Source organism: Strix aluco, chromosome 1 (genome assembly GCF_031877795.1).
Source record: "Strix aluco isolate bStrAlu1 chromosome 1, bStrAlu1.hap1, whole genome shotgun sequence".
Taxonomy (NCBI): Eukaryota; Metazoa; Chordata; class Aves; order Strigiformes; family Strigidae; genus Strix; species Strix aluco.
Window position 1 is genome coordinate 133,948,874 of NC_133931.1, and position 22,935 is coordinate 133,971,808.

Genomic DNA, 22,935 nt, shown 5'->3' on the forward strand with positions numbered 1-22,935 from the left:
AATGTCAGCCTGGGTGGTCGTTAGGCTTTCATTTTGTTAATACATATCTGTTTCCACAGAAAATCCTAATCTGAGTAACAGTGAATACAAAACACCTATGGAAAACTGCGTACATGAAAATGCATGTACAGTAATCACCCAGTCTTCATCCACATTTGTGGGAGAAGGGGAAAAGTATTCTAACTTAGAGCTTAGCCAGTTTTATAACCCACAATTCAGCCTTTGAATTGCAGGTATGCATCAAAAGATGAAGAGAGTTGCGGTAAACTGCAGTCTGTGTTCTTTGGTCAGAAAGATCTTCATTTGTTAGCAAACCAGTAACACATCACCCTTTGTGTCATAGAAGTATAAAAAGATCTATGTATTCTGTTACATCCATGTACACATTTTATTATAATAAAAAGATCCAGGCTGGTATAAATTGTTTCATGAAATACTAGCTAGTGTTTAAGTAGCAGGGCTGATTTTGTTTTCAGTAAGGAAATCGTGGGAGCACTGTGTCTGAGAGCTGTCTGAACAGCACCCTAATCTCAAAGTAGTTAGTTTTGTAAGGTGACATATGATTTCCTGATCAAATCAGTTAATATCCATTAAGTGAGGAATGAACAAATGACCACATATTCTGAGGTCAGTAAGTCTCACTGACAGTGACAAAAGCATTAGGATAAATCTTCACTTGGGAGCACATGATGGAAAAAATTAACCAAGGAGGGAGGGATTTGGATTCACTGTTTTAGAATTGTTATCACACAAACCAATTGCAGAAACTGCTTGCAATGAAAAGCACCAGGAACTGAGCAGTATCCCAATATGTAATGCCAGTTTATGGAACTGAAAAAGTTGCATCTAAGAGCACACTGGACTTTCGAGGCCCTGTTAATCATGTACAAACACGGCATGGGAAGAGCCAGTTCATTTGTAAACTGGAAACCTTTTTTTTTCACTTTCTGAAAAGCATAACATTTCAAAGTATCTGAATGTCTTTTCTGCTATATGATCCTTGCTGTACTAGGGCATAAAACCTTCTGTTGAATTATGATTCCTCTACTGAAATGTTATTGAAGCGTATGTGATCTCGATAGGACTGAACAAGAGTGTCTATAGCACTGCACTTGCTATGATCCATTACATCAACCCTTTTTTTATTAGCTAATGTCAACAAAATAGTGTCTCATCAAGTCTCATTCGCAATGAACATAAGTCCTCAATACAACAAAACATTTCTTAGAAATAATCATTAAGTACTCTATAATTTAATGATAAAGACATCAGCCAGTGTTAATAACTACCACCTGGATTCTGAAAAGCTAATTCAGTAAGAACTGTGAATGCTGTAAATGAAGCCAAAGATCTATAAACATTGCTTTACCCAATTAAGTCTTTATTGCTTAACAGAATAATAATAAAATGAAGAAAACACTAATCTAAACAGAAACTAATTTTTGTCATTCAAGGTTTACAGAGACTTCAAATCTCTCAGATAAGAATCTCCGATAAACTAAGTTCCTGAAAATAGGAGGTTCTTTAGTACTAGTGACATATCATGAGTCCCAGAACTATTAATGACCAAATTCTTTATAGAAGAGGAAAAGATGAGGGCCATCCATCCAATTTTATAACCCTTTAACCAGTGTCAAATATTTTATTCATACAGAATCTTTAGGCACAACAGTACTGCAAACATCAATCTTACTTGGCTCTGCAAGCCAGGGGAAGTCCTGCAGCTCATGCTTTTAAAATAGCCTAAAGTAGTCATAGTCATCTGAATTATAAAGACCTTTGAGATCAAGTCAGGCTCAATAGCTGTATTTTTCCATATTAAAAATACAAATTTGAGCTCTATCAAATGCTTCATAGATCTCCCACATCAAGTTCTACTTCTCTCACTGGATTCAATCTTTGCATCAATTGCTTCTTATATCACAGGTCATCACACCCTGACACCAATGCAGAAGGGATTCCTGCCTGCTTCATCAGAATGGCATGTGTTTGGGTTGAAGGACAAGATGGAGGAACAGACTGCAAACTTCTTTTCCAAAGAATAGAAAAAAAGCTAATAAACCTTATTCTAAAATTATTCCATTGACAGGTAAGACTCAATGAAGTAAACTGCTGGGACACTTTCAAACACATTGCAAGAAATACTACTATTACAGTATATTATGTCATAGTGTGCAACATGCAACACTATCTTGAGCTTATTTATCACCTGTCAACTAAGGTGGTGTTAACTTGAAACTCAAGATAAATCTGGGGTCACGATGAGAAATTCTGTTAAATTAGTTTCAGTCCGAGTTTATATTTCAAACAAAAAAAAGCATTCATTCTCTCCCAAGATCAAAGCCTTCTTTTATCCTTTGCTTTTACAGAGAAAATATTATAAAAATAGGTATTTTCCATATTAGCATTTAGTTTTTGGTCAACTGTCCAATTCTTCTTATCTGATGAATTCAACAGCATAGAAATGCAGTTGGAAGGAATGTTTTATAATGGGTACTTATCTTCAGGGAAATATTTTATTTAGACTAAATTGTTTCTGACATTTCACTAATGATTTTATGAACAACTTGACCTTTGTTGCCTTCCTCTTTAAAGTGCATTGTGTAGTCAGCTACCAGGAACCATTCAACCATAGCCTAGGAACAATGCCAATGTAAAGACTAAAGCCACTTAGAAAAAGTCCCATTTGAAAAAGTTTGTCATGTGTAGTCTTATATTTTACTCGAACTTCATAGGTATACATTTATGTTACACAAGAGTTTAAGACAGAATTCCAAAACTCAACTCAAAGGCCCCTGCCCTGAGTTACTTACAAGCAGCAGAATGACAAAAAGCAAAAAGATGAAAACAGAAGATAACATTTGCATGAAGAAAACTCTTCACCATTTATCAGTTTTTTTCATTAAAATCTGGAATCTAGCAATAGTCCATATTCAGAAACAGGGCCTATGGAGTTGAATGATATTTCTCTAACAGATGCACGTTTTGGGCTAAATTCTCCAAATTGCACTAAAGGGAGTGACTGCATGTAGAAATGGCAGGAGACAAAAGAGATTTTCTTTTTCAAGGATTTTAAATGTCAAAAAGTGTTTAAACCTTTGCTGGGATCTTTAACAGGTTTGTATCATCAGTCAAGAGTGCCGAGGAGAGAGCCTTTCAAATCTAAATCTCTTCCTTGAACTGTTATGCTGGATCCAGCTAGACAAGCATCAAAATGAGTCACTACATTAAAATGTCCTTGTGGCTGCCGCCTTAGTGTGAAGACCTTATAGTATGCTTGCACACACCAGAGCCACTAGTGAACTACTGAACTCTTAATTGCTTTAAAATAAACAACCACCAAACGAACCAAACAAAAAACCCCACTCCCCCTACTGAATAGGCAGATTTTTATAGATTAGAGATGTAGCTTGTGAATAGCATGCAGGAGGAAATGGCTAACTATTCACAAGTATCAGACTGTATTCGTATCACCATTCTTGTTTTATTACATTCACAAAGCAGGTATGGTGTCTGAAAACTTGGTCTAGATGCTCAAGGTTGAGCTAGACTGCAGAAGACCTACATTCCGTGTTTAATGTAGTTACATCACTCCTTTGTGCTTTTGGTTACTCATCTGTAAAATGTGTCTGATATTTAAGTTTCTTGTAAAATGTTTTAAGATCTTTCCAATGGAAAGCATTCCCAGAGCTGGTATCACTAGAGAGACATGGTAAGGAAACCCTCTTGCTTATTGTGCATTTTTTAATGTGATGCATGCTTCAGTGCACAGTAAAAAATTGCCGTCAAATTCTGACCTGTAGTAAATGGAAAGGCAAGTGCTTAACAGAGGGCAAGTTTTTTTTAAAGCCTTAAAATGATCAGTAAAATCACTGCAAGATTCAATGAGGCATAGAGAACAACTAAAAAAATAGCAACATAAAATTGCTGCTAGAGTCCTATGCAATAAGGCAGTGAACTTGGCCTCAGTCCCATACCTGGAAACCAGCTATAGTCTCTGAAAGGCTGAACTATAACCCAGTATAAACTAAGTAAAAAATTGAGAATAAAATCACAATAAATGGGATCAAATCAAGAGACCACTTTGAACATTAATACTGAACGTTATTTTTAAAATGCCTGGGTAATCAGTAAAGGACAGGAATATCACATAGTGGTAAAACAAATCTTGCAGTTATATTTTAAAGTTCATAAAAGAAGTAATGACAGCAACTGAGCCTAAATGCTAAAAATGTAAACTTCAGACTCTGTATTGCTTAATTGAATGTGTTCAAATTTACTAGTATATCTGCAACTCTAAGAAGAAAAAAAAAAAAAGGCTCAGTTATGCCAATATCTTCTTTTTGTGGCTTCTGGTAGCTACATATAATAGTCTGCTTTTAAGTACAACAGACCACAGGAAGCTACAGAGCATCATTCAACTGTTTTTAAAACTGCATATATAAAATGAGGATGTAAAAATACAAAAGGACGGACAAGACTGACAGTTCAGAGCACTGCATGATCTGGATGTAATGGTTATACATACTAGGGTATACTCTGTTGTATGTATGTGACTATCTCAGTTATAGGCACCACCTTCTCAGCTAATGACTTTCTTACCCATTTTCTTGTCTTGCCAGTTAAGCTGAAAAGGAGGCACACAATGTGGCATCCAATGGAAAACTGCTGGGCACCTGAAATAGTAAGACACACCAGAGCTCAATTTTTAAAGCACTTGGTGTTTGTGGGTGAAGAAGGGGTTGTTATTATTTAACTGCCTTCAGTAATGCCTCTAAGCATGGAGGCTGCAGGAAAAAAATGCAGTTAGTTCACATGGTGTTAAAATCTGTGAGCTGCGCTGGTTGCCATTTACTGTTTCCTTCCTTCCCTGTGTAGAAAAACAATCAGCAGGAAAGTATTTTACTGCCTCCTGTATGGCTTGTAAAGGCTGAAATGGCCAATGAGACTGTTCTTTATCTTGAATTCCCATGCAGTTTCCCATATGCGTTCCTCCCTTGTCAGTCTTCAAACATGTCGAACAACCTCCTCAGACTTGCTGAGGAGCCAAAGTTGCTGTGTGGACTCTGCCCATCAAGAACAAAACATGCCTGTCTATATTCAAAACTTAGTAAAAACAGATCTGTGGTATGTGCTCAGTTCTGGTTTTCATATGGAACTAACTTTAACCAGTTTCTGTACTCAAAGTTAGTAAAGCATATGCTCCTCCACTAAAAAGTTTGCACATGCTACAGTTTTCAATTTTTGTTGATATACAAAGATAGTTTGACTAGAAGAGGGGAAAATGCTTTTAAAAAAAAAAATTTTACAATTCTGAAGTGCCTAAATGTATGTTTTAACTCCAGTTAGAAAATAAGCAAGAAAATATAAGTCTAAAATCCAATTGCCTCAAAGTGACAAGAACATTACTAATAGAATGTAAGAATATAGAAAAGCATTAATGAATTCAACTGTCATTATTCTAAAGAAAATAAAAAAAAAAAGACTTCAAGAAAACCACTGAGATAAGAGAAGACTTACAAACTGATCCACATTTGAAGTTCTATACTAGACTTTCATTAGTAATAACCTCGTCTACACACTAGCCGATTAGTCTAATGCAAAATGGGAAATTCTTCACATTACAGGAAAGCTACTAAATTTATCAAACCCCATATATTTTTCAGATGCTAGGACACCTTATATCTGCTAATAAGCAGATAGTAATCAATCACCAGGATAAACTTACATTATCATTTTCCTTTTTAATACTATTGCATTTCTTTCAAATAATTAAGCAATTACCAGTCCCCAAAATTCACCATAAAAGGAAAAATCCTACCTGCCTAGCATGAACTGTCACAGCAAATTGACACTTCCTTCCAAACTATAGTGCTGCAGCAGTCGTATGGTTTTTTCTTTCTTCAGTGATCAGAAGAGGTAGAGAACTATGTTGTGAACTATGCATAGGAAAAAATGGGGGCTCATAATAGTTTCATCCAACTTCTGCCCTTTTGCATAATCATGCACTTATGACCTGTCTTCCTCAAACCTCCTAATCTTACTTCATCTTTATCAGAACTGCTGATTAGATTCAGTCTCATACCGTGACTGATTTTTTTTTTTTTTTTGGCAATTCTATTTGTTTTGTATTTTGGTTGTGTTTTGTTTTCTTATACAAGAGAAACTCCCCGAGGAAAGCTGTTTTTCTCATAGCACATATTTCTAATTAAAATGCATACACAACTGCAGAAGGCTGACCCAGATTTTTCACTAGGAGAATTTAAAAGTTAATCTCTGAAAACCTAATCAAATAAGCCACAGAAAGGGGAAACAGTAATATTTACATGCAATTCATCATTTACCATCTTGTTTAGCCCAACAATCTTAAGAGTATTTGGAGAAAAAGAAAGCAGCACGTGCAACGGTATCTGACTGACAAACTAATTTTTGCTTTTGAATCAGTTCAATACTTGTATATAACACATATTTTGATAGACATTAGGAAACTTTAAATGTTTTATTAATCCCAGCAGCCTTCATAACATCTTGACAGTGTTTATTCATATCTGCTCCAAAGATAAAGGCTGTCAACATAAGCGTTAATGTTAGTAAAATAGCAGTGTCCTTGAAAACAGTAGCAACGCTATATGTTACCTTGTACGTAATTACTTTCTGTTCCAGTTCCTGAATGACCAGCTGTCAAAAAATATCTCTGCATGAGTTAGGTTGATAAATTTTCAACATTTTGAATAATTTTTAATCTCTCCAATTATTGAACATAAAGAAACATTAACCTACAATTTATATTCTCGATATATCCTACTTCATCGCCTCTGAAATTTTCCAACAAACACAATGTGAAAAAATGGTGTATTCTTCCCTTATGTTATTGTCAAGTGAAGTTTCTGCATTCATGTCTATTGCTTCGGTACCTAGCTGGTAGCTCCAAGTGTTAAATCAGTTGCTAATTCCCTAATCACATGCCTTTCTCTCAATTGCTTTAGCTAAGTAGCATTTGCATTTAATTAAGTACATCTTAATTAGTTGATGGTTAATATTCGTGAAGTCATTTTCTTCTAAGAAGCCTAAGTAGAAATGGTGCTGATTTCAATGAAGACAAATACACTAGTTTCTCACATCTGTTCATTATGCAAAAATTAAAGTTGGTCTAATAGTTTAATGATATGAAAACATTCTAGGATTGTAAACTGTTGGATTTGGTGATTTGTGTGTGAAAATTTACCGTGGTTTTGGTTTCAGTGTAGAATTTCAAGTAGTATCATCAAGTCTATTCCTTACTAAAAGAAAAATTATAAACACAATACTTTGGCTTCTTATTCAAAAAAACATCATGAGTCTCAAACATGGATGGATTTTTATTTTTTTTTTAAATTAGAAACTTGCTAGCACAAGCACACATATACATTCATCTTATTTACACATTAACTGTGACTATACACATGAACCAGTGACATATACAAAAGGCCAATGACTTTGGCCTATTTTACTTTGCAATTTTACTTTGACCCTTTTACTATGCAAATATTGGAAGATACAAATACCTTTTAAAATATAATCCTAAATTTTAAAATGTGGTTTAGTCTTTTCTTAAGCAAGCATTTGCTTAAATGACAGATAATAGCAGGCACTAATACTATACAAATGCAAAATAGTTGGAGCTTAGAAACCCACCATATCCAGTGTTTCTCAAATGAAACACAATAGCAAGTCAACACACTTAAGAAAAAATCATGACATTTTAAAGATTTTCTATTCCTTAACGAGAGGAAACACCACATTTTACAAGCAATAACTTGATGTCTATGTGCAATTTTCCTTATATACTCACATTACGGGAAAATAAATTTTGACGAGTGGGAAGACAGTGCCTTCTAGAACTCCCACATTCATGCAGAGATCTAATTCCAACAATAATACCTGAATGCTTCTGCTCCTTCTCTGTAACCAAAGCAGTAAATGCTACTACTACACCTCAGCTACAGCTTAAAGAGTAGCATGTGTTTGCTAACCTTCCTCACAACACAGCACGTTAGCAACTATGTAGAAAAAATACAGAAGCAGGTAATGCCAGCAAGTGGTTTATAGGAAAGCTAAAAGATGTGACAGGCATTCTGCTACAGAGAGAAGACAGTTCTGGTTCCAAAACTTCTCCCGTCCTTAAGCTCATCTGAAGTTTCATTCACACAAATTTAAAGAAAAGTGAGTCAATGCTAAGAAATCTAGTTCAGTATTCCTTAATGCATCAGGTAAATGCAAGACTTTGCACCATGTACGAAACAGCTACAGGAATTATCAAACACAAAGTAACACTTCTTACTTTGAAATAATTACAGAAATAATGGGACAACTCTGAAACAAAAATGAAGAACATATTTTAAAGATGTATATTTCCTTCTAAAATTGCTTCAGATAGGAAATATCTTTGCATGTTCTTTGGATGTAATTGGTTAAAAATAATGAACTCACACCTTCAGATATGATATTAATGCCTTGAGTAATCCCATTTTCATGTCTGGTAATAGAAAAACGTATGTACCTCCATTTATATTAGAGTCATCTATCAGAATTAGATACAGTAGATACAGTCTAAATTTGACAGAGAGAAATAAAAACAGGGAAAGGAATAGTATTTCTTTATCCAAAGAGTATTTTTTCAGTGTAAAATGCAGTGTCACCTGTCACATATGTAGGAAGGCCAGATTAAACAACAGCATGAAAAAATAATATTCCATAACTTTGTTAACTCAGAAATATACAGTAGCCTGAGGTATTTGACTGGGGAGAAAAAAAACTTTTTTTTTTCCATTAAAGTGCAAACTTCTTATTTATGCTTTAATTCTTGACTCAATGGAACTGAGGAAAGTGGAAGAAATTGTTCTGCTCCCTTTGTCATCTTAACAAGAACATTTAGCGGTACCTACTTTCAAACTTTAGCTCTTATTCCTTTATCCCCTCTCTTATTTTTCACTGTTGTTTGCTCGATTTACTCATCTTAAAAAACTAAATGACATACCTTTCACCCAGGAAAATATGGAAAAAGGTTTTCCAATTCTCCCTGTATTTATTTACATAATTTTGTAAGTGGTAGTGGTGATGATAGCCACAGTATCAGTTCCCCCAAGCATACAGCAATCACTTGGCTACCTGCAAAGCTCCCAATTAAAAAAAAATAAATTAAAAAAAATATATGTACATGACATCAGTTCACTATACACACAGAGGCACACTGAGGGTGTCTTACAGCACTAAGTATGACTTAAAAAGTAACACAGCCTATTTATCTCTGACACAACACTCTAAGTTACTGAGTGCATATTTTTTATTATGCATCAAAGACTAACGGAAAACACTTCTTGCAGATGATACCTTCTTTGACTTTTCACTACTTCTGATACCACTGAATATCCACCAGCATGAAAGAGGCTGTATCTGAACTACTGATGATAATGTGAGTATCACTGAAAATGACATATCTAAATAGGAATACTGAAGAATTCATCCAAATTAATTAAAATGGAACTTTGCAGGAGATTAGTTAAACTGTATTAACATTTTGTATGGCTATCCTTAATCAGAATGAAAAAGAAAATTCTTAATAAATAGAATTAAGGCCACCTTAATTTTGAATAAGAGGATTCACGAACATGTTTAACGTAGTTTAACTAATATTATTTTTGCAGTTAATTTGGACCAACTTTCCCAAGTGTCTTCATGCAGATAAGACAAAGTAAACAAAAAACTGAAACATGATATGCCTTTAGCTGAAAATCTGCTGTACTTTAACTTTGTGTCATACTAGACTTGTACCACAGGAATAGTAGTCCAATTTCTAATAAAGAGCCCAGCAGAGTACCTACACATTGCCTAACAACAGGAGTAAGATTTTCCCACTGCTTGACAGGTAGTTGAAGCATTTTCACGGTTCATTTGCTAATGTAGTCTTGCTGAGAATGATAAGGAACAGAGAATACAAGTGTATTGATCATAACCAAGCGCAGTTGCCTTCTAGTGTCAAATAAGCCAATCAAACATCATCTTGATATGAAAGAAAAAGTAAGTTTGATGACAGGCTACGGTCCCATTGAGAATAAAATCAATATTAGTCATGGGACCAAGTGGGATCAATATGTCAGACCAATAGGCCATTTTAAGCAGAATATGGAAAGGAGGAGAAAAGTGCTGACAGAGCTATAAGGAAACAGGAAGACACAGTGCGAATCTGGAGGATGAGATCACTTGAAAATTCACAGTATATTTCTAAGAACACTTGGCAAAAACACCAGCTCACCTTAAAAAGATATAGCTGATCTCAAGATCACATGGACATTCTCATAAACTTTCCCAATCAAGCCACAATTCACATAGTGACAAACAGATATAAAAGTATGACTTCAAAAGTAAAATAAAAAAATACTTTCTCCATTTGTTTGTAAAATGTTACAGAATCTCTATTGTGTTTAACAGTGGAAATAATTTGACAGACTTTAGAAATATTGATAGTGTTATTTTGAACATTGGTAACAGTAGGATTTAAAATACATAGATCTGAAAACACAACATATGTCTATTTGAGCATTGCAATATGTCTTCTTGTTTATTTAGAAAACAAGATGTTTTATTAATCACTGGGAATTATATAACTTTTTTTTCACTACTGAGTATTCTCATCAAATTTTTAAATTCATCAGATATGGACAAGTAGAGTGCTGTAGCCTTTAAAAATGTTTCACAGGCATTTTATTGTAACTACCAGTTTAGGCACTTCCTCCTCCCCTCCAATAAGCTCAAAAATAAGTGGAGAACAAGTCTGGACAGGGCAACGGAATATCAACAATTTCAAACTAGTTCAATTAGAAATAATAATTCTGATGTACTGATCTGAACTAGATAAACATTCAAGAATATAAATTAGCAATAGAGGCATTAAAATATAAAATAATAGGCAACACTACAAAAAAGAGTAGCATGAAAACAATGTGACAGCTCCACTAATGTCAGTAGAACAACAGCGCTCGCCACAGTCAATCTTTTAAACTATTCCCTACACTGAGGTACTAATCTGCATATTTTAAACAGCTACCTTAATGGCCTGGTTTTCAAGAAACACTAAATACCCACAACTTTCATGAACTTCAGGCTTCTCATTTTCTGCAAAAATATGACTTTGGGAGGATAACTTTATAAACCTAAGCTCAGAAGTTCACAAAGCTGTATCATAAATTGATTCATAAATACTCCAGCACTGCAGTTTCATCACAAAGTACTTCCCTAGAATTTGGCCACCAACATTTTAATGTTATTTCTCTCTCTAATGCAAGAGCATAACCCACAGCAGAAGAGAATGACGAATGGCATGCAGCTGACAGAATATTAGATGAATGTTTCAGTTTGTCAATTACCAAATATTTCACAACTATAGTGAATTTGCAGCAAGTTTACAACTATGCATTCACAAATACCTGTGATACCTCTTGCCACACAAATATACCTGTAACTCAAAAGGGGGTTCAAGAGAATAAGAAAAATTATTTTGTATAGTAAAAGATGATTGCAAACATTTTCTTTGCATTATTCATCCAGCTGCAGCTAGTAAAGAGTTGTCACTCTATATGTAATCTGACAGCTCAATTCAATCACAGTTAAAACACAGGACCCAAGAGGTGTAAAAGAGATCACTGCCACTGTCATGTTTACACATTTCTGAGAAGTGTTTTTATAATTAATTTCACGGATGCTTCTGTCTGTGTCCTACTACTGGCAGATAAAATGCAGTCTTTGGAGAACATCTTTTTATCCATCTTGCAATGAATATCTTCTCATCATTACAAGTGGAAGGCACAGCACGCCTTTAGGGAGCTCAGACTGTGAATTAATCTTGTCTTTTGGAAACATTTTCATAACTGATTCCTCTCTATAAGACTAAAACTAATTCATCCTTTTGACTTTTACTTTCTCCTGGCCTCTCAGTATATAGATTCAGAGAAAGAGCTCTTAGGAAAGCAACCAGAAATACCTATACCTTATAAACCTATGCTAAATTAAGGAAATACAACAACATTGTCACACAACAAAACCAAAAGTAGCAGGAACACATCTGCAGGTATAGGGATATTATAACTTTTCTACTTTGTTAATAAGTTATACAAGCTAACATCCTAAAGCCACATAAATCTGACAGATTTCACAGCAGATTTGCACCTACTCAGAGAAATCAGCTGTACCCTGAAAATAAGGTATCCCTCCCCTACTAGGACATCACTGGTTTTCTAGAAGCCTCCCACAAGATTTAAGCTGCTTCTAGATAGCATTATTCTTTTTCCCCTCTTAAAAAAGCAAAAAAAAATCCAGTCTGAGACATTCAGAGCAGGAGATTTGATATAGTTTCTAATCAGTATCTTTTCTCTGGAAAACACTAATGCAGCAATTTGCTATTTATAAAATAATATCAGTACTCAAATCAGTAAAATTAAAACCAAACATCTGATAACTCTTAGGGCAAGATTTAAATAGCTATTCCATAAATTACCCCCAAAATTATGTCAAGAAACCGAACAGCAAATGCCAGAATTAAAGTTGTCTTTGTATAATGCATTTTTTTAATTGCATAATAACACACTTATTATTTTTCCATTGGGTCCCTTCCTCCTTCAGTTCACAGATTGGAAACTCCTTAATGAGTAGCTATTTGGTATTTTCAGTTTTATTCTCTTTGTTCAACACATGATTTATTTACCACACATTAATTAAAGATGTTATTAAAACAGAATTGGTAATTTTTCTAAGGTCTTTCTGTCATGACTATCAGACAGCCACTAATATATTTATTTTCAGAACATTCAATATGTGATAGGTTAGCATTATTTATATTTTGCTGATGCTGAAGAAAAGCAGAGCAAAATTAAACCCTGAAGAAGGAAAAACTACAGCTAGTTGTCTCAAAGATAAAGCATTCATTACTACAAAATGCCCACTTAATCTCCAAAGGAGATATATCCATTTCATAAATAAGTAGCAGGTTCTGTGGGGAAAATGTCATGTAGGCACAATTAAATTAAATAATTAAAGACTTCCATCTGATACATTTGCATAAGGACTAGGAAAACAACTTTAATTTCCTAATGTTTGAGCACTTGGCTTTGCAACCTAAAATAGTTAACATTGACATAATATTTCTTTCCAATTTTCTAGTTTAAAACAGAAGCCAAATGAAAAATAGTACTTCTGCCATGGATATTACGCTGACTCTGGACACTTACTGCTCTGTCAGGTGATCTCATGGAACAGAAGCAGGAATAGATTATAACATGCTGTGTTCCAGCTCTAGAAGTGACAAATTTCCTTCTCTCTTCCTCTTCTCTGGCTTTTTATCCAGCTTTATTTTTTCCAGACACTAATCCCAGTCTGTCACCTCGCTGTCCCTTTCATCCAGTCCTGCCAAGTTCTCTCCAGCTGCTTGTCAAATCCTCCCTTGGGCTGACTGTCACCAGACAGAATCCCTCCCTAGATTCATTCATAATCCCTGCCACATAGAGACATTTCATAACTTCCTTTGAGTTCCTTACTTGCTCTCAGTAAACTGTCCTGGAGGAAACTAGGGTCAAATCCTACCTTTCTCCAGCTCTTAATCTCATTGCTTGGTCAGTAACAGTTTCTCCCTCTTGTTTTCCATTCCCCTTATCACCAAATCCCAGGTACAAATCTATTCCTTTACATCTGCAATAGGTCTGTGACTCTTCATAGCTGAAACCCTGCCAAAAGCTACCTGCACCCCAAAATCGGGAACAGATCACTAGGAACACTGGGGAGACTGGGATCCTCAGTTGTTTGCTCTGATTTGCTGTAATCATTGTAGTTTGGTACGTTTTACTCTTAGGTTGAAGTTTCTTAAGTGTTCAGTGGAGATGGTGCTTGTGCAGAGCACAGGAGTTACAAGAATTGCAAAATAACACAGATTATTTTAAGGCTCTTTAAATTGCCACTGGAACAGTTATCTTGTGAAATCAAATATTTCTTGGCAGATAAGAGTGGTTTTACATTAATCAGTACTCAACACAAATTATGATCTGAAAGAAAGGTCAGACAGTGAGCTGCTTAAGACTGGAAGTACTGAGAATAAAATTCCTATTTATTCTGGCTCAACGTGACTGGCTAATGAAGATGTTTTAATCGTCACCATTTATCAACACACTAGTTTCACAGCTTTGAAGTCTGATAACAATTATTAAAAAAATTTATCATTAGCATGCAGGTTGTCAGAAAATATAAATAATCATGTGAAACCTTTTTCTCTCAGATGAAAAACTTACTCCCATCAAATCTAATGAGAGGATACTGAAAACATTTTATCATAAAGATTAATGATTAGTACTGTGTAATAAAATCTGCCAAGAAAGTGGTATTTAATTTATACCTATGTAACATTATTATTATACATAACATTATTAAATGTAACATTATTTCTTCTGAGTATGTTTTGTAAAAATATTTAACGTATTTTCTGAGTCTGTTTTAGGGAGTTAACATGACACACAAATCCAAAACAAATGAAGTTCAATATGGGGTCTATAAATCCAGATTTATAATCCATCCACAAGTCCATAAAACCCTTTTTTCTTGTTTCATAACAGCATAATTTGAAGTAACAAATGGAAAGATTGTAAAGCATTAAACTGACCTTCCTAAAAAAACAATTGTTTTGAAATGTATCTACAATTATCCCTCTCTGTATTCTTACTATGATGAAACTTGGAGTCTCATCAGCATTGGGTTCTTACTTTGCAGGCTGCTGTGTAAATCAAAATTTATGCATCCCCCCCTCCTAATTTACCCACTGCTATTACAAGCAGTTCTTGCAATATCCTACTTTTCCACCTGGTTGTGCCATCATAAACAAAAGCAGGTTACTAAGAGAGTGCATGATATGAAACGTGTAATTGCACTCTCTGTGGTATATTTCCAAAATATTTGTGCTTCCCACTACAGCAACTTCTACTCCTAGATGTACAATAAATTTTCAGTACACCAATACAGCTTCTCTGCAAAGATGTTATAGTACATTTTAGAAGTAAACATGCCAAATCCCAGCAAACTCAACTGACTAGACAGTCAAATTATGATCTATGACACAAGAAAAAGATTTTGGTAATTAAATTGGCCCACCCATTTTTATATTCTTTATGAACATTAATGTCTCTATAGGCATTGTTCATACCAAGTGAAACTCTGTCTTCAAAAATATATGATAAATTGGAAACAATGGTCGATTGCACTGTCATAACTGATAACTGTTTATTGCACTATGCAGATGAAACTTTGGTTTTGCCTTACTTATCCCTTTAACTGAAATCATCGCATCACATTCCAGGCCAACTATTAAAGACATTGACAAAGCAAGTGATGTATTTGAGTCATCCCATATAATGAAATCACTTCATGTTATACAAACACTAAAAGCATCCATTCTTATATGGAACTTAATAGGGATATGTCCACTTTCCTAGTGTCAAGATGAGAAACAAAAAGGAACTGCTATGACATATTGAATGTGATCTTCCATTGACAGAAGAATTATCAATTATCAAACTTCCTGATAACTGAAATGGGATAGTTTAAGCAGTAGTGTGCACTACTTTTTCCTTATATTCCTTTATACTAAACAAAGCAAATCTTGTTAAAAAGAACGGACTTAAAAATCCAATGCTATGAAACATAATGTCCTGAGAGTATCAATTTTAAGGTCCTTTAAACTGATTGTATTTACCCTCAGTAACAAATTCTTACACACAGCAAACATCAAAGAAACACATTCAATAGTTTTTATGTAACCAGACAAATGAAAGAAAGGACCAGGTTATAAATTTCATATCCTATGTGTTTACGTTGAAGAAGAAAGTATGCATCTTACATTTGATTTAAATGCAAATGTGACCTCAGACGGTCAGCCTGAAAGCTTTTAGGCAGAAAAGAACAGTTCAAATCAATTCTGTAATGACATTAGCTAAGAAATTAATATTGGGAAATGATGACTAATGCCCATATAACCAAGTTCCTGTAAGCATAAGGCAGTATGTGCTGAAAGAAACTGTCATTAGCTACTGTATTTTTCTGCTAATCAACTGCTGAGCACTGGCCAGATTTTGATCTGGGTTCTCTTACAGGATTAATTCAAAAATTCAATGTAATTTGAATTCAAATTTGGCTCTTCATTCTTTTTAAAGAACTAAGTCATAAAGTCATACAAAGTAGGTATTTTCTTTTTAAATAATCATTAAAAAATCCAACCAGTCTGATGGTTTCTTCATTCAATGCATATAGCCACACAATAGAAAGGGCAGAAGAATTAGACTATACCTGAGCACACCTATAAAGCTTTCATTGATTCTCTTATTGTTTCCCATTGTGAAAATTAATAAAGATCAGCAGCTACTCATTTAGCATATATTTGATTCAAACTATAAATATACAGAAAGGGCCGATTTTTATAGCAGCCAAAATATTTTGAGTGAAAAGGGCTGCACCAACTGATATTCAGTTTTTCCCGAAGTTTATTCTATAGATTTAATTAGATGCTTATTGTAAGAAGATATAAAGCCACAGGCTAAAAATTAAGATACAAAATACAGATGTTGATCAGGAAACTATAGAAGAAAATTTAAACTACATGAAGAAATTTTATAAGCTTTTCTGCAAAGTAAAATTCAATAAAAGGAATGCAAGAAATATTTAAGAAATTTCTAAGTCCAGAGAAAAACAGTAAAGTAATTAAATCCTATAGGATTATTGTATAGATGAAGTATGGTGTCTTCAATTAGTCACACTAGCTGAGAATAAAGACAGATAAAGGAAACATACACTGTTCCATTTTGGACAGTACAGTGTTTGAGCCACTCCATACAAAGTAGCTAATCTAATCGGTTTGAAATTTTTACATCTGCATGTCTTAACAATACAGACTAGTTTACCTTCTATATCTTTTAATTAACTAGGAACACCATTGTTTTTCCCCTGAATATTGCAAACGGGGTACAGCCCACCCATTTACATCAGGATACACTGATGTCACAGGTGGTTTGAATTTGTGCTCCAGCCTCAGGAAGACCAGACCTGTGTCACCCATGTATGTCCAGGTGTCAAAAGAGAACTCGTGGCACTCAGCTACATCAGCACACATCTCTGCCTAGACAACTTCAGGAAAAATTTTGCTACTTCAAAGAGTTGCAGCAATTTGCATATACACGAAGAGTCTTGCTGTTGCCATGGCTCCCTCTTCTAAGGCTAGTCATATCTCACAGCTGTGAGGCAGGACATGGCAATGAGTCCATTCCTTTCCCCTGTGGAGCTAACTGTAACCCAACAATTAGTGAGCTTGAACAAGGTCCGGAAGAAATTTGCCCTTCAAAAGTGAGATCTGTTTTATCCATGCAGTGGTACATAGCCCAGTATATTATAAAGGCTGTAAACCAATTTATTATTTACACATTCCTAAAAAATGAGCAAGTAATTTTAGCCTACTCTCTGAGGATCAGAAGCACACTACTTACACCACAGCCACTGCTAGTACGTGTGCTAGAGTTCAGCCGAAAGATGAAAATCTAAATACCCATAATGAATGAACTGGCATTTTGCAGGCATTTTCAGCAGTAGTTGATTTTGCAGATTCTTATGTCAGAAATTATTTTGCATATTTACATATGAGTAGCACTAATGTATAAGTTACAGAGTGGAGAAGTGGCCAGCTTTCCTACCATTTAAATAATAAAGAAATATTTTTTGAAATGGTATTCTTCATAGATTGTCATAGCTCCAGAGAAGTAGAGCAAATTCATGTGTTGTGAAATCACTCTTTTGAACTGCATTAAAGAACTTAATAATAGATAATATGCACATACCTGTGTGTGTGCATGCATACAAGTATGCCTTATATATATTACATGTACATATATGAATTACAATTTATTTTTAAAAAAAGGTCATACTATCATCAGCAAAATTAGCATGGAACATTAGCTGCAGATCTAATCATTAAAATAATATATATGATAGAGGAATTCTGATCAGCTTCTGTCCAACCTTGGAGTTTCCACAACCAAAAGGAGTTTTTTTCACCTAAACTAGCTCCTTTGTAAAATTTTCTGGGAGACTGACAAAGAATATTTATTCTGAAAAGGTTCTTTCCACACTAAAAGGCTGAAATCCCATTTATATAATAAAATACATCAAAGTTCATTACAGCTTCTGCAATGACAACCTGGGGTACTGACTGTCATATTTTTTTCAGCCTGAATGAAAATTCTGATTACTGCAATCTGCTGTGGAAAGAGAATGACAATCACAGACCTCCAGCAGCAACACAGAAGGATAATCTATTGTTTGCTATTGTCTCAAAGGCTGTAATGACTCTTATCTTTACAGCAAATTGAAGAGAGAAGCTCATTCCAATTATATAAAACAATCTCACAAACACTGCTGCTTGATTCTAACTGTGAAGTAAAACACACAGGTCAAGACATGTTATCCCAACTAATTATGCTTTAAACATTTAAAAAAAAAAAATCCTCTCCTGACCTCCCTCACCCTCCGTGGTGTCCCTTCACAACAGATTCGGGGCCCTGGAACCTTTGAATGAAGAAGAGAAGGAGGAAGAGAATGAGACAAACAAGGAGGAAGACCAAGGCCCACCAAGGACGGGTCATTCTAGACCATGTATTAAAACCAGTTCTAAAAAGAACCCCGGAAGAGTCATTGTAGTTGTTGACTCCATTCTGAGGGGTGCTGAAGGCCCCAGATGCAGACCTGACCCACTTCATAGGGAAGTCTGCTGCCTCCCTGGGGCCCGTGTCAAGGACCTCATGGCTAAACTCCCTCCTCTAGTGAGACCCAAGGACTACTACCCTCTCCTGGTTTTTCAGGTAGGTAGTGACGACATTACCAGGAGAAGTCCTAAAGCAATGAAGAGAGATTTCACGGCCCTGAGGAAACTGGTTAAGGGGTCAGGGGCACAAGTAGTGTTCTCCTCCATCCCTTCAGTTGTGGGGATGGATGAAGAAGAATACTGGAGAACTCAACAGATGAACTTGTGGCTCCAAGGCTGGTGTTACCGTCAGAGCTTTGGATTTTTCAGTCATGGGTTGGTATACAGGGCACCAGATCTTTTGGCATTAGATGGAATGCACCTGTCCTAGAGGCGAAAAAGGATCTTGGGGCAGGAGTTAGCTGGGCTCATAGACAGAGCTTTAAACTAGATTTGAAGGGGGAAGGGAGAAAAACATCAGCCCATCTGAAGTGCATGTATACCAATGCACACAGCATGGGTAGCAAACAGGAGGAGCTTGAAGCCATGATGAAACAAGAAAATTATGATGGTGTGGCTATTACAGAAACATGGTGGGATGTCTCCCATGACTGGAGTGTGCCAATTGATGGCTACGAGCTCTTTAGGAGGGATGGACAAGGAAGGAGAGGTGGTGGGGTGGCGCTGTATGTTAGGGACTGTTATGATTGCTTTGAGTACAAGTGTAGTGAAGACAGGGTGGAGTGTCTTCGCGTTAGTCTCAGGGGGAAGGCCAACAGGGCAGATGTTGTAGTAGGAGTCTACTATAGGCCACTCACCCAGGACAGAGAGGTGGATGAAATATTCTATAGGCATTTAGGAGAAATCTCACGATCGCTTGCCCTTGTTCTTGTGGGAGACTTCAACTTCCCAGACATCTGCTGGAAATACAACACATCAGAGCAGGACCAGTCCTGGAGATTACTGGAATGTGTGGGAGACAACTTCCTGACAAAGCTGGTGAGTGAACCGACCAGAGAAGGCACCCTGCTGGATCTCCTCTTTGTGAACAGAGAAGGACTGGTGGATGATGTGGTGGTTGGAGGCCGACTAGGGCACAGCGATCATGAAATAATAGATTTCTCTTTTCTTAGAGAGGCCAAGAGAGGGCTAAGCAGAACTGACATCCTGGACTTCAAAAGGGCTGACTTTGTCTTGTTTAGGCACCTGCTTGAAAGGATCCCTTGGGAAATGATCCTGAAGTGTATAGGGGTCCAGGAAGGCTGGACACTCTTTAAGAAGGAAGCCTTAATGGCTCAGGAGCAGGCAGTCCCCAGGTGCTGTAAAAGAAGCTGGCGACAGAGAAGACCACCCTGGCTAAACAGGGAGCTTTGGCTGCAACTCAAGGAGAAAAGGAGAGTTTACAGCCTTTGGAAGAAGGGGCTAGCCACTCACAGTGATTACAAAGAGGCTGTGAGGCTATGCAGGGTAGAAATCAGGAGGTCTAAAGCCCAGCTGGAAATTAATCTGGCTTCAGCAGTCAAGGATAACAAGAAATGTTTCTATAAGTATGTGAGCAGCAAAAGAAAGACCAAGGAGAGTCTCCATCCCCTGCTAGACGCAGGAGGAAACATGGTAACAAGTGATGAGGAGAAGGCTGAGGTCCTTAATGCCTTCTTTGCCTCAGTCTTTAATAACAAGACTAGTTGTACTGAGGGAATCCAGCCTCCTCAGCCAGAAGACAGAGACTGGGAGAACGACCCCCCTGCATTCCAGGAGGAGATAGTCAGTGACCTACTGCATCACTGGGAGAACGACCCCCCCGCATTCCAGGATGAGATAGTCAGTGACCTACTGCATCACATAGACATACACAAGTCTATGGGACCAGACAGGATGCACCCGAGGGTGCTGAAGGAGCTGGCTGGGGTGCTCGCCAAGCCGCTTTCCATCATCTACCAGCAGTCCTGGCTGACTGGGGAGGTCCCAACAGACTGGAAATTGGCCAGTGTGATGCCCGTATATAAGAAGGGTCAGAAGGATGATCCGGGAAATTACAGGCCTGTCAGCTTGACATTGGTGCCTGGGAAGCCGATGGAGCAGCTCATCCTGAGTACCATCATATAACACATGCGGGACAACCAGATGATCAGGCCCACTCAGCATGGGTTTATGAAAGGCAGGTCCTGCTTGACAAACCTGATCTCCTTCTACGACAGGGCGACCTGCTTATTGGATGAGGGAAAGGCTGTGGATGTTGTCTACCTTGACTTTAGTAAGGCCTTGTCACCGTTTCCCACAGCATTCTCCTGGTGAAACTGGCTGCTCGAGGCTTGGATGGGCACACGCTTCACTGGGTAAAAAACTGGCTGGATGGCCGGGCCCAAAGAGTTGTGGTGAATGGAGTTAAATCGAGTTGGCGGCCGGTCACGAGTGGTGTCCCCCAGGGCTCGGTTTTGGGGCCACTCCTGTTTAACATCTTTATTGATGATCTAGACGAGGGGAACGAGTGCACCCTCAGTAAGTTTGCAGATGACACCAAGTTGGGTGGGAGTGTTGATCTGCTCGAGGGTAGGGAGGGTCTGCAGAGAGATCTGGACAGGCTGGAGCGATGGGCTAAGGCCAACTGCATGAGTTTCAATAAGGCCAAATGCCGGGTGCTGCACTTGGGCCACAACAACCCCCAGCAGTGCTACAGGCTTGGGGAGGAGTGGCTGGAGAGCTGCCAGTCAGAGAGGGACCTGGGGGTGTTGATTGACAGCTGGCTGAACATGAGCCAGCAGTGTGCCCAGGTGGCCAAGAAGGCCAATGGCATCCTGGCTTGCATCAGAAATAGCGTGGCCAGCAGGGACAGGGAAGTGATCTTACCCCTGTACTCGGCACTGGTGAGGCCGCACCTCGATTCCTGTGTTCAGTTTTGGGCTCCTCACTACAAAAAGGACATTGAATTACTCGAGCGTGTCCAAAGAATGGCAACAAAGCTGGTGAAGGGTCTGGAGCACATGTCGTACGAGGAGCGGCTGAGGGAACTGGGGTTGTTTAGTCTGGAGAAGAGGAGGCTGAGGGGAGACCTCATCGCCCTCTACAACTACCTGAAAGGAGGTTGCAGTGAACTGGGGATGAGCCTCTTAAATGAAGTAACAAGCGATAGGACAAGAGGTAATGGCCTCAAGTTGCACCAGGGAAGGTTTAGACTAGATATTAGGAAGCATTTATTTCCAGAACAGGTTGTTAGGCGTTGGAATGGGCTGCCCAGGGCAGTGGTGGAGTCCCCATCCCTGGAGGTGTTTCAGAGTCGCATTGACATAGTACTTAGGGATATGGTGTAGTTGGGAACTGTCAGTGCTAGGTTAATGGTTGGACTAGATGATCTTCAAGGTCCTTTCCAATCTGGATGTTTCTGTGATTCTGTGATTCATATAGAATGATGCAACAGTCCACAGAAAGAGGACATACTCATCAGTGTTGGGTTTATCTTACGTTCAAGCAGTACATTTATAGTACAATGCTGATTCTGAAAATTACACCAGTCTTTTTCGTTTTATAAAGCAGAAGCCAAGGGGAAAATAATCTTGTTTTAATACACCTAAGTCCCTTTGATCCAACCTCTCCTATCCAGGCACTGATTTAAGATTGGCTAATTAATTCATATGAACAAAGAAAACCCCACCCAACTCTTGAAGAGACTGAGAGAGTATTGTTAAGCAAAGATTAGTTCAGTTTAAGCAACATAGCAAACTTAGGCGATAATTAATGCTTTCCACACAGTTTCCCTTCACAGTCATTTTTACCTGTAAAATAGAACAAAATTCCCTGTGTGCCATATACCAGCACAGTATTATACAAATTATGTATCCTGTTAACTGACAGTCAATGTAGTCTTCTCCAAGTGCTCAAAGAACACCGAAATCACAAATTTCATATGATGATTAATTTAAACCATGATGTTTAGACAATGGAAGAGTAGCATTCTCCAAACTTTATTTCACTGCAAACTACCTTGCAGCTGTGGGGCTTGATGCAAAAACTGCCTGATTGCAAGGTGCTGCTCTCCTAGATTTTGCAGAGTAGAATCTGGACGCCTGCAACAAGTGTTTGGTGAAGAAGGATACCAGGGGTGCCCTGTGTCAGGGTAGGAGGCCAGAGTACTAGATGGAGCTACC

General features: G+C 37.3%; 1 protein-coding gene across 1 annotated transcript in view; it reads right to left on the bottom strand.

Annotated features, from left to right (window-relative positions):
• The window catches only part of THSD7A (thrombospondin type 1 domain containing 7A), a 217,238-nt gene that overhangs the window by 78,247 nt on the left and 116,056 nt on the right, over positions 1-22,935 (bottom strand). The window lies entirely within an intron of this gene.